The sequence below is a fragment of the Glandiceps talaboti genome, chromosome 14, assembly GCF_964340395.1.
Source record: "Glandiceps talaboti chromosome 14, keGlaTala1.1, whole genome shotgun sequence".
Lineage (NCBI taxonomy): Eukaryota > Metazoa > Hemichordata > Enteropneusta > Spengelidae > Glandiceps > Glandiceps talaboti.
In genome coordinates this window covers 23522600-23535367 of record NC_135562.1, presented here as the reverse complement: position 1 = coordinate 23535367, position 12768 = coordinate 23522600, and the positions used below count along the sequence as shown (strand labels likewise).

General features: G+C 37.7%; 1 protein-coding gene across 2 annotated transcripts in view; it reads left to right on the top strand.

Annotated features, from left to right (window-relative positions):
- The window catches only part of LOC144445482 (coatomer subunit zeta-1-like), a 49412-nt gene that overhangs the window by 35452 nt on the left and 1192 nt on the right, over nucleotides 1–12768 (top strand). The gene's annotated exons all lie outside the window — the stretch shown is intronic.

The following is a 12768-nucleotide window of genomic DNA, read 5'->3' as shown; positions in this document are numbered from 1 at the left end:
TATACACACATTGCATGGTGACCACCATTCGACATGTACGGTATACACACATTGCATGGTGACCACCATTCGACATGTACGGTATACACACATTGCATGGTGACCACCATTCGACATGTACGGTATACACACATTGCATGGTGACCACCATTCGACATGTACGGTATACACACATTGCATGGTGACCACCATTCGACATGTATGGTATACACACATTGCATGGTGACCACCATTTGACATGTATGGTATACACACATTGCATTTTGTAGAAGAGTTCATAATCAGACTGTAACATTGTGAGTATGGTTCAGTAGTCATTCAAACGTTTTAAAGGAATGGTTGAATATATGAACTAGCTAACTGTGGCTACACTTTCCTCCCATGTTGTAATGAAAGGTTGTAGTGAATGCATAAAGTGTGGCCTGTCATGGCAGACTCTTTGTACTGCTCACATAAAGCCTGCCTTCTATGGCAAACCTTTGTAGCGAACACATAATTACTCTTGTATTATTAAAAGGCAAGTTTGTCATTTATCATGTTTCTGTTTTATTTGTGTTTTGTTTGTCAATCCTCAAGATCATTATGAATGAGTAAATCAGGCAGAAAATTTAAATCTTTACTCGGATCACATGATCTAATCCAATATGGCGAAGACCACAATATCAACAAGGTGGCATCCTCGAGTCTTGTGACTATGCATCGATTTTGAATGTAACAGTATAACTACCCGTTCATCGGTGCATTCGCGCTCATATCTCTGCACCAACTGATTTCAGTCAAACCTGGCATAAAGGTATCATACTATGTGAGACATATGCCCATCACTTTCTTTTAGGACCGAATCAATTATGGCCAAATGGCAGCCATATTTGTTGTTATATTTCACTATATACATCATAACTTTGTAGGCGTAATATGTAGTGACTCCATTTAAGTGCCTACACCAATATTATTAGATATGCGCTTTCTTTAAGTTTTAAGACCCTGACCTTTTACCTTGAAAGTCGTCCTTGGGGTCAAATAGCCAAATTTGGGTTCTCCTCGTAGGTTTTTAAATCAAACATTGCAAGTGATGAGAATATTTTAATCATGTCTTGGTTTTTACTATGTGAGGCATATGTATATCACTTAATTTCACAACCTTGACCTGAACAGCAAAATGGTGGCTATATTTGTGATAAATAAGCACATTTGCTCATTATCTCCAAATGTTTGATACATATGGACACCATTTCTAGTGTCTACATTCACATTATCAATGATGAGCTTGCTAATGAGACATTGACCTTTGACATTGACAAACATTTGCAAGTGTGTTTGTGTGTGTGTGTGTGTGTGTGTGTGTAAAAAACTGCCAGACCAATAAACCATCTTCCGTCTCGCGGAAGATCTCATGAGATCTCACGAGACCACATTGAGTGCATAACAACCACGTTCGGGTGGTCAAGCTGAAGTGTCGAACACTTAGCAACACCATTGTTCTCGATGTCATCATGTACATACAGTGCAGTATGTATGATAGATCAAGGGAAGCAAACTTTTAAAGTATGGTTGTAAAAACAATGTGCGCATGTAAAACTAAAAGTTTAATAACTAGCCGTCAGACGGTGATTTTTGGCTGTCTGGACACAGAGTGGTTGAAATTGGCAGTGTTACCTTTGAAATCAGTTTCAACACGAACTTGAAATTATTACATTTTGAATTAGAGTTTGATCGCAGGCTCTATGGTTAATCTTGCATGCCAGGCAGTGAAATTGCTGTATTGTATTCCTATTTTTAAACAAAGTCTAAAATTTGATACAATGTCGTAACTTTTCCATGGACTTTATACGTCGCGTGGCGTGGACGCGATCAGTTCACTGTAACGCAAGTTAATAGTTGACAATGATGTAATTTTTAGTCCCCGCAAACGAAGTCCGGAATGGGGACTTATGGATTGGGTTCCGTCCGTCCGTCCGTCCGTCCGTCCGCAGCCGTTTCTTGGAGATGCCTGGACCGATTTTTTTCAAACTTGGTACAGGGGCAACATGCTATGGCATACATATGCACGTCAATTTGTTTTATGATACGATCCAATATGGCCGCCCAGCAACCATTTTGTTTGCGAATTTTCCCTGTCTAAAGCCATAACTCAGACATGCTTTAACAGATCTCATTCAAAGTTGGTATTAGGACAGTGTTCTATGACATACATGTGCATATGTATCCATTTTCATTGTGATACGATCCAATATGGATGCCTGGTAGCCATTTTGTTTGTGAATTTTCATGTCCAAAGCCATAACTCAGACATGCTTGAACAGATCTCATTCAAAGTTGGTATTAGGACAGTGTTCTATGACATACATGTGCATATCCATTTTCGTCGTGATACGATCCAATATGGCTGCCTGGCAGCCATTTTGTTTGTGAATTTTCCATGTCCAAAGCCATAACTCAGACATGCTTAAACAGATCTCATTCAAAGTTGGTATTAGGACAGCGTTCTATGACATACATGTGCATATCCATTTTCCAAAACGGGGCATTTGTTCTCTAAAAATGTGCCAGACTTCTAGCTTTCATCCGTATTTGTCAACAGTGTTAATGTCAACGGTACATAAGGGCTTACGGTGTATGTGTACTCCTTCTACATGACACTTCAGCTTGATGTGCATAGCATACTAAATACTACTATTGAAAATTGGTGAAGGGAAATGCTTCCACCATGTACATCCTCATTCACAACTAGCTATTTCTGGAAATCGAAATTCTGTTATTTTTAGTACTTTTTGATTTTCTTTCCTACGGCATTTCTATCGTATACCACAGTAATATTAATAAAATGCCATTTTTGGTCAAATTTAGGTGTTTTTTCGATTCTCTTAATTCTTGAACTTATGATGTCGTCAGAGAAGCCACTACATGTGACAATCAGCTGGAATGAAAACAAACTATGTTTGCACATTTGTATTTGTGCATTTATCGTCATTTTTAGGAAATCCCAAATTTTGGGATTTTAAAGCTGTCTCTCTACGTTTTTCAAAATCCATGAACGAAGAATTGTAGTACGTGTGGATATGAATCGAATGATATACTGGGTACTTAGGCATGTAGTAAATTCCTTGACAGAGATAGGATTTGAATGTAGTCCTTGCAGTCATATGGAATCTTTGAAATTGTCATGTCACCACGTATGACAACTATGGGACAGCAGGTTCATAAATCTTCTGCAGATATGTTCTATACAAAGCACTTGTCCCCAAAAATCGGTGAATTACGTGATATAATAACCTACGGCTTTCGAAAGAAAATAAATTTGTAACCGTGAATAAATGTTTGTGTAGTTTTATTAATTGTAAATATGAGACAGTATGCAGCAGGGTCGTAAATCTTTACCTGTATTTTCTATGGACAATCGGTGCTGTGGTGGTGCACATGGACGGTGTAACGTGTATCATCATGCTAGGCACAACATTAGTCAAGTTACGTGTACACCGTGTGTCTGTAATGCTGTCACTCGGTAAATTGTATCATGTACTAATATTATATTCTGGCCTTTGAGTGAGAAATGAGACAAATAAAATTTATAACTGTTAGTAAATGTATGTACTTGTACTATATTAATTGCGATTGTGGGATAGCTGGGTTGTGAAAGATTGTGAATTTTCAAAAATGAATGATAAAAAGTTGATAATAGTCTTTTGTAATGTCTTCTACCTAATAAGGTTTAATTTTAGTCAATGAATCTAGCAGCTCAAAAGCAAGGGACAGTTATTCAGGAGACGGTAGATGACCTAGTACCTTTCAAAAACATTCAAAAAATGTATGCAAATGTGCCTAGCAACAAGACCACGCCCATAGCAACAGCCAAATGATCACATATATTGCGAAGATAACAGGGATTAATAGACAATTGAATAAACATTCAAAAAATGTAATAGTATGTAAATTTGCCTAGCAACAAGACCACGCCCATAGCAATAGCCGAATAATCACGTATATTGCGAAGATAACAACAGGAATAGAGAGACAAATGAATAAGCATTTTTAAATGTATGCAAATATACCTAGCAACAAGACCACACCCATAGCAACAGCCAGATGATCACGTATATTGCAAAGATAATATCAGGAATTCATACACAAGTGAACAAAAACATGCAAAAATGTATGCAAATATATCTAACAACATGACCACGCCCATAGCAACAGCCAAATGATAGTGTATATCGCAAAGATAGCAACATGGTTGGATAGGCAAGTGGATAGTCATTCAGCAAATGAACACCTATTGTTAGCATGTAGTTTTATTAAATGTAAATTCTTAAAACATATGAGAAAACTGAAGCGTGGAAGCAAAATGTGACACTGACAGACAAGTTAGACGTACGTTACATGTACTTACAGGAGGCAAGGCACACCATGTGGTGCAAACTGGACAATGATCGTGCATGTCACATATACGGCATCAGATGTAATACATGTAGCTAACCAAATGTTCTTGGACTGCAGTCTTTCTTTTAACAAATATTGGAAATTGTCAGAAACCTTAGGATTTTATGACTGAATATGTTTCGATCAAGAATTCCCATACTTTCAGTTAAATTTTCTGATGGTCGGGAAGCAAGACATTTTTGAAACATTTAGTGCGACATTTGATACTGATGATAAGCAATGTTGATGACGGGTACAGTGATATGAATCATAAACAAATCTAACGTTGGCAACTATTTTATTTCTGTAATGATCCTCAAATCTCAAGGACAACTGTCTATGTTGTACACATAGATTATACATCACTGCCTAGTCTAGTTCCTATACCTGTCGACTGTTCTCTACGATCTCTAGCTCTGTGCATGTTGTGGAGATGAACGTAACGCGAACTAACTAGACTACAAGTACAATCATGGAGGCATCAGAAATTATTTGTTTCATTCGAATTTGAGAGTTGAGAAATCGTATTAAATTCTTTCCAGAAATCGTTTCCACATATTTTTGGCACTATCCGGCAATAACCCTCATCATGTAAATGACATCGACTGACATCGTAGTCAAACATACAGAGACAAAGCGGAGACCAAACTAGAGTTGATACTCACCCCATCACGACGTATGCATTTTAGCGTTTGTTTTGAAATAGCAGGGGTGGTACTCATACACATCGGGATAACTCGGAGAAGCACATGTTTGTGATTTTATTGGCTCTTTGCTGAGATGAGACATTGGGTTTGGAAATACAAGTTTAATCAATCATAAAACAGCCATAACATACTTTCAAAGAATTAGAACACGGAAGGAAATAACTGCAACATCAATGACATTTCTACCAAACTCGAGATCGCACGTAGCTAGCTACCTCATGTACAGTAAGTATGGAAGTGTAAAGTTTAGTCTGCTCTGGTCCGTGCGATACTTGTGAAATTAATTAAGTTTTTCCCGATTATGTTGTCCGAACACGAGACCTCCATGTAATCTGTAAAAAAAAAATTGTCATCTATCTAACGATTTGGGTGTTTTCAAATTTACGTAACGATCAACCAAATGCCGACGCTAGTATACATGTGCAACTGTAATCTAGTACCTTGTACAAATGATACAAATAAGTTAGTTCATACCCAAGAATATCAGTTTACAATTTCAATTATACAATTGTCACTGTGTAACAGTGTTTGGATGGTGTTGGAACAGGTCCCTCAAAATATAATTTTCTCTGGCTATAATTTTTATGTATATCTTTATAGAAATACGTGTTTCACCAAGGCTGGGTGTCTGGCCGTACATATGCACCGGAATAAAACGTAGCAGAAACACTGTCACTTGGAAAATATAACACAGGACTCTTTGGATTAGGCAAGAACTACATGTAACCAATATGTGTGAACAACCACTAATATGTTTATAAACTACCTGGGTCGGATTTACCAAATGCTCCTCCCAGATAAACAAACGTATTCCGTTACACATGCGCAAACCTACTTCCGTAGCGTGGGCACATAGCTTGGTTGAACCTTGGGCTTTAACACAGTGTCAAACTCTATGGAACCTCAGTTAAAGGGGAGTAAGTTTATCACACGGGTTCATTACGCATGCAATTATGCACTTCTCCACCCAAACGACGTAATCCTAACGTAATCCTGAATAATTAACGACCAAGCTGAGAATCACTATCTTTCTCGGTAAATACTGGTAAGACGTAAGACAAAAAGAAATACACAAGGGTTGAATTGGATTACCGAGAGTAACTGTGCTGTTTACCATACCTAGTTGAAATATACTAAATGAGTTGAATACAGGTTTGTATACTGTGCGTTTATATAATTTATAAACTGTAAATGTACTTGCATGTCCCGTGACTTGAGTATTCACACGGCTATGTTGTACGCAACACTAAATTTTTTTTCCACGTTCCATAAGTTACCGTTCAAACTTTTTGACTAAAAATATTCCAATACATTGTGCCATGTATTTGTCAAAACACACCAAACATTCCGAGCCAATAATTATATCGCAAACGCATGCTACTGAGCTACGTGTTGACGACTGTTTACTGTGGTCTGTTCTGATCTAGCTCTCAGTCCTATGATATGCGTTCCGATAGTCCGATCATATGTCGTAGTATCGCGGCGCAAATACATCCAGTGTTAGGTTCTGATCATGATTACCGCCAACATGCTCGATTGTCATATAAAATAAGTGTACTTGAGTGCCGTTTATTTTTTTCAGGGTTTAATTTGATTCTTGATGAGTCTTTTCGATGTCAGAGCATAACATTATTACAAGAAACTGTGAGAATTTGCATTGAACCAAACGTATAGAGAACGTCCATATGACCATAGACCCAGCACACGGTGTAACAACGTCAATGTGGCTACAAGTTCATCAACACAGAACAAGATGGACATTCGGGAATTTTGTAAAAGCCTCCCAAAAGTCTACCAACCAAAATATAAACAAACTAATTCTAATACGCAAGTGTGCATACCGAGTTACACAGTCTGATCGATCAAACTGTTACATGTTCATACTATCAGCCACTCCGGGCTGTCACAAATACAACCATTGCTGGAGTTATATAGAAATGCCTCTGATCTGAACATTGTTGTATCAGTGATGGACAATGAAAATTGGCTTTGAGGGTGCCGAAAAAAGTCTACTTCATGTCACTATCAAACTGTTAGAGTCAGAACCAACAGGTACCATAGACACTACAATACGCCATGGCGAAAGACTGTTGACACCTTTCTATTAAAAAATGGTATTGATCCGGTTCTTCTAAAATACTCAGATGACTTATTTTGTTTAGATTTCAAAACCGAGTCCACAATAAAGTTTTTTCCGTTCAAGAGATTTAGAAAAATTCTCTCAACCAGTCAGCACCATGCACAAGTGGAGTTGCTAAAATACAAACTCCACGAGCACATCTGTTGGAATTATTCAGTGAAGACGTTTCTATGTCCTGCTGTAAGGTCATGTTCTGTGGCGATTTTCAGCCCAAAACTCAGAATATAATCCATACACTGTAAGTTTATTTTAGGATCAGGAAGACTATAGGTTTACACTCAACTTTTATATTACTCAATAGATAAACTTGTCTATTGTGGGAAAGTTTTGTCTATATTTCAATGCACAGGAAATATACAATATGTGGGGACCACTTGTTTATCATCTCATTACACTTATGACAATGTATAAATGATCGACCAATTATCACCACCAGCCTGCGTGTTCTATACAACATTTTAGTACATGTTCCATATGTGTTGGCGGTCGACATTCAATCGAACATGACACTACGGGTCGATACATGGGGAAACAAATATAACATACAATTGTCCACAATATTGTAATTCATAAAAATAAAAATTTATAAACGACGAAATGTGTGGTTAGGTCTGCTGTTTTACGCGAACGGCCTGGCCTGTACTTCACATCTCAACAGAAACGTCAACAAATATGTAATCTGATCTCAAGATATTGACATGTCGAGAAACCTTCTTGTTATCGAGAGAGTCAACAAGTTGTATCTCATTTTCCAGTCGAAAGCAACTTATATTCGAGATAACGTCAATTTGTGAATGCAAAAGCTACCTCGAGATTATTTTAAAATGCAAAGGAAAAATTCACAAGACCGGATATAACATTGCCGTTCGTTTTCTGAAATCTAACATTACAACTCGAGATCACTTTTTCACCCATCCAAAGCAAAATATATAAAAATATATTTCGAGATATCATTTTCGTTTTACTGAATCAAAACAAACAAACAAAATGTAAACAAATTCTCACACCAGTTATGCATGATTTCTAAAAAAGTATTACACGTGTTGTATTTCACTTTCGTTGTAAATTGCAGGGTAAATTGTAAAATATGTCACATATTGGCGCCCTGCTGTCTCCACAAAAACATCGCAAACCATAATAATCCTGAGTCAGCAAAGGACAATGTGTGGCGGCGTTTTTTTTATAGCCTTTTTGATTGGGACTCGGCTTACATATAGCTGACAGGTCAAAAGACCGCACTGAAGATCCAAGTCAAAATAACCAGCTCTGAACCAGAACTATACATGTATCTCGACGTATCGCGGCAGATGTCTGCAGATACTGCCTGTGCTTACCATATCTCTGATAAGTTCACAGGCATGTAGTTAGTTCGGCACAGGTCAGCCAGCATGCGATCACAATACTTTCTCCGTAAAATCGGGTATAAATAGTATTGGACCCTCATGGATAGATGTGGGGCATAAAGAGACGACCGCTACTTGAAAGTAAATGGGCGTCTAATGTGAATGGTTGGCGTTGTCAAAAGAGATGTGATGCCAGAGTGCGTCATCGAATCGATGGGCTCCCTATACGTCTTACGATACGACCGTACGTTGGTTATATATAGGAGTATAGTACAATGTTGTAATTTGCCATACAACGTGTGCGAAAGCATTGTATATCCCAAAAAGAGAAATGCCGTATACCGGAACAAGTTTCACTTATTTACTATTCTAATTTGACAATAGAGTATTTTCCGTCTCGCGGCAGATCTCGCGAGATATGTAAATAACCTAGCAACGGTTGCTACGGAGGTCAAGCTTTGCGGAGTGGCCATGTTGTTCATATGAAAGTCAATGCATTAGTCTGAAAAAAATACTACCGTTTGTGACCATCTACAATCCTAAGTCATCATGGAAGACATTGAAAAATTGAAAGTACACGAACTAAAGAGCATGTTGCGAAAATATAGCGTGTCAACATCAAGTTAAAAGAAAAATACGCCAGTGTCACACTGTCATTATATTTCCGAACTGACTGTCATTTCTGGGAATACGTTGTCAGTGCCAAACTTATGCAGCATACTAGATGGCTATAATATTTCAATCTTGAGAAATGGTAATTAATGACAAGCAAAATCGAGTAGTTTTGATTATTAGTACACATGTACATGGTGGAAACATTTCCCGTCACCAATATTCAATATAAGTATATTAGAATGCAATGCACATGAAGTGTGGCGTAGTACTACTACACATCCACCAGCCGTAAGCCCTTATGAACCGTTGACATTTACGCTGTTGACAAATACGGACGAAAGCTAAAAGTCTTACACATTTTTAGAGTGCCAATGTCCCGTTTCGGTCCTAGAGTTCAGAATTGAAAAGTTCTTAATTATCGTCACAGATCGGGAAATCATAGTCAGTTCCTGACAATCGTATTCCGATTTTACCACATGTTATCTTCATACAACAATATCTACCAGTCTAGTTCCCAATGACCGTATTCCAATTTTACCCTACCTTAATAACGTAGAGTAAAATCGGAATACGGTCGTCATGAACTAGACTAGTACTGTATGAAGATAACTTAGAGTAAAATCGGAATACAATCGTCAGGAACTAGAATTGGGAATCACCGGCGATGCGTGAAACACGTGTACGTGTCAGCCATGTTTATACTTGAGTTCGATGAACATGTTGTAGAACTCATAGTCCAAATTCGTAAAATAAAACGACATAGTATCTCTAAATTTTAATTTTAAATGCATATATATAGCTCATTTATAAATGTATATGATAAAATCAAAGACAGCGAAAAAAATTCTCAACCGATTTCAAAGTTTTTAGCGGACCCTGACGAATTTAGCTGACGAATTACGGACTAAGAATTACATCATTGCCAACTATTAACAGCACGTTATACAGTAAAGTGATCGCGTACACGTTGTTGTGTTGGTTTTTAGACGACGCTACGCGACGTATAAAAAGTCTATGGAAAAGTTATGACATTGTATCAAATTTTAGACGTTGTTTAAAAATAGGAATACAATATTCGCGACCTGACATGCAAGTTTTCAACCATAGGGCCTGCGATCGTCGAGTGGATCCAACTCTAGTAATATTTTCAAGTTCATGTTGAAACTGTCAATCTCAACCGCTCTTCATCTGTGCCCAGACGGCCAAAAATCACCGTCACGTCTGACGGCTAGTTATGAATTTCACATACGCACATCGTTTTTACAACCATACTTTAAAACTTTGCTTCCCTTGATCTATCATACCATGGAAGTATACTTCCATGATCATACGTATTGCACTGTACGTGACGTCGAGAACAATGGTGTTGCTAAGCGGTTGACACTTCAGCTTGACCACCCGAATGTGGTTGCTATGCACTCAATGGCGTCTCCCGCGAGACGGGTAATGGTCTATTAGTACAACTCCAGGACTATCCCTGTACGTTCTGTATCAGTGGAAGTACACGGCTCAGTGTGAACACTATCAACAAAAATCCTGTTGAAAACATATTGTTTCCTTGAACAGTACAATCAACTCTATAGGCCTATAGTCGTAGTGACTTGTAGTAGTGTTCGCTATTCATCTTTTTGAAATCTTTCGTTTCAGCACCGTTACTTTATGCATAGACACCAGTAAATATAAGCCAATGCTTCCTGAAAGCAAACATGCATGTACCGTTATGCTTGGGCATGGAGAGGTACTAATTACAAATCATATTTACTTCAAGATAACGTTGATTGCTTCACAAACTTTCGTGGATTTACGTACCCTTATTTGAACAAGTGTGATTGGCAGGTGTTTTAATCCCAGGTTTGAAAAGTAACGGCTTTTCACTAGTAACGAACAGACCCAGTTTGACCGTGTTTTGTACGAAATTGTCTCTATCGTGTTTAAATATCACCTTTCTGTGACCACACCCGCATTCAACAGACATTCACAAGTCTACACATACCAAATTTATTACGAAAATCACCAGCTGCTAATTATTATCACGGCTTTTCAGAGAGGAATCAAGACGTTGTTAACAGTCTGCATTCAAATTTGACAGTAATCCCCGCGAAGTTAGGGGGCCTTTTATACCCGACACTCCGCTTTAACACAGTGTCAAACTCTATGGAATCTCAGTTAACAGTGTCAAACTCTATGGAATCTCAGTTAACAGTGTCAAACTCTATGGAATCTCAGTTAACACAGTGTCAAACTCTATGGAATCTCAGTTAAACACAGTGTCAAACTCTATGGAATCTCAGTTAAACACAGTGTCAAACTCTATGGAATCTCAGTTAACACAGTGTCAAACTCTATGGAATCTCAGTTAACACAGTGTCAAACTCTGGAATCTCAGTTAAACACAGTGTCAAACTCTATGGAATCTCAGTTAACAGTGTCAAACTCTATGGAATCTCAGTTAACACAGTCACTTTGTGGAATCTCAGTTAACACAGTGTCAAACTCTATGGAATCTCAGTTAACAGTGTCAAACTCTATGGAACCTCAGTTAACACAGTGTCAAACTCTATGGAATCTCAGTTAACACAGTCACTTTGTGGAATCTCAGTTAACACAGTGTCAAACTCTATGGAATCTCAGTTAACACAGTGTCAAACTCTATGGAATCTCAGTTAAACACAGTGTCAAACTCTATGGAATCTCAGTTAACAGTGTCAAACTCTATGGAATCTCAGTTAACACAGTGTCACACTTTATGAAATCTCAGTTAACACAGTGTCACACTTTATGGCAATACACTTCATACTCTCCAGAATAATTGTGTAAACTTAATAGTCTTAGACCACATTAAGACTTTAGAAATATTTTTTTCCCCTCAAAATAGAGTTGAAAAGGATTTTGGTATTACTAAACTCTTAATCAGTTTGCAACTTTAGACCATAACTTACAAAAATAGGCAACAACTAATATTATGAAAGTGCTAAAAAAGTAGTTTGACAAAAATACATAACATTAGTGTGTAATGATTCCTAAAAGAAATCTTAGATGATGTACTATGCTATCTTAGTCTATTTATGAATACATTACATAACAGATAAAGACCTGACTGTCTAGTAGTTTATTATTATAATATTATATAAAGGAATGTTTGAATCTCCTTCTAGACATTGTCTTCAGACACCAACACTGGTGGAATATCCCTTTATGCATTGGTGGATAAATGGAGCCATATGTAGAACAGTGGCCTGCCTGTGTGTGATATTACAAAGTTTAACTTAGTCATGTTACAAGATCCTAACACTATACCAGGTCAAATACGTGTATTTCTAGTTATAATCATATAAACTAAGGGAGTCCGTAACATAGGCCTAACTCCCTGATTTGATTGCAATTGTGTGGAGTCATGTAGAGTGGCTAGCTTGGAATCTGAAAGGTTACAGGTTTGAGTACCATCACTGCCATTTGTTTCGGTAAGATTTGAACTGTGATTGTGCCTCAGTCAACCCAGCTGTATAATAGGGGACCTGGTAGGATAGAGTTTGCAATGTGAATGCTT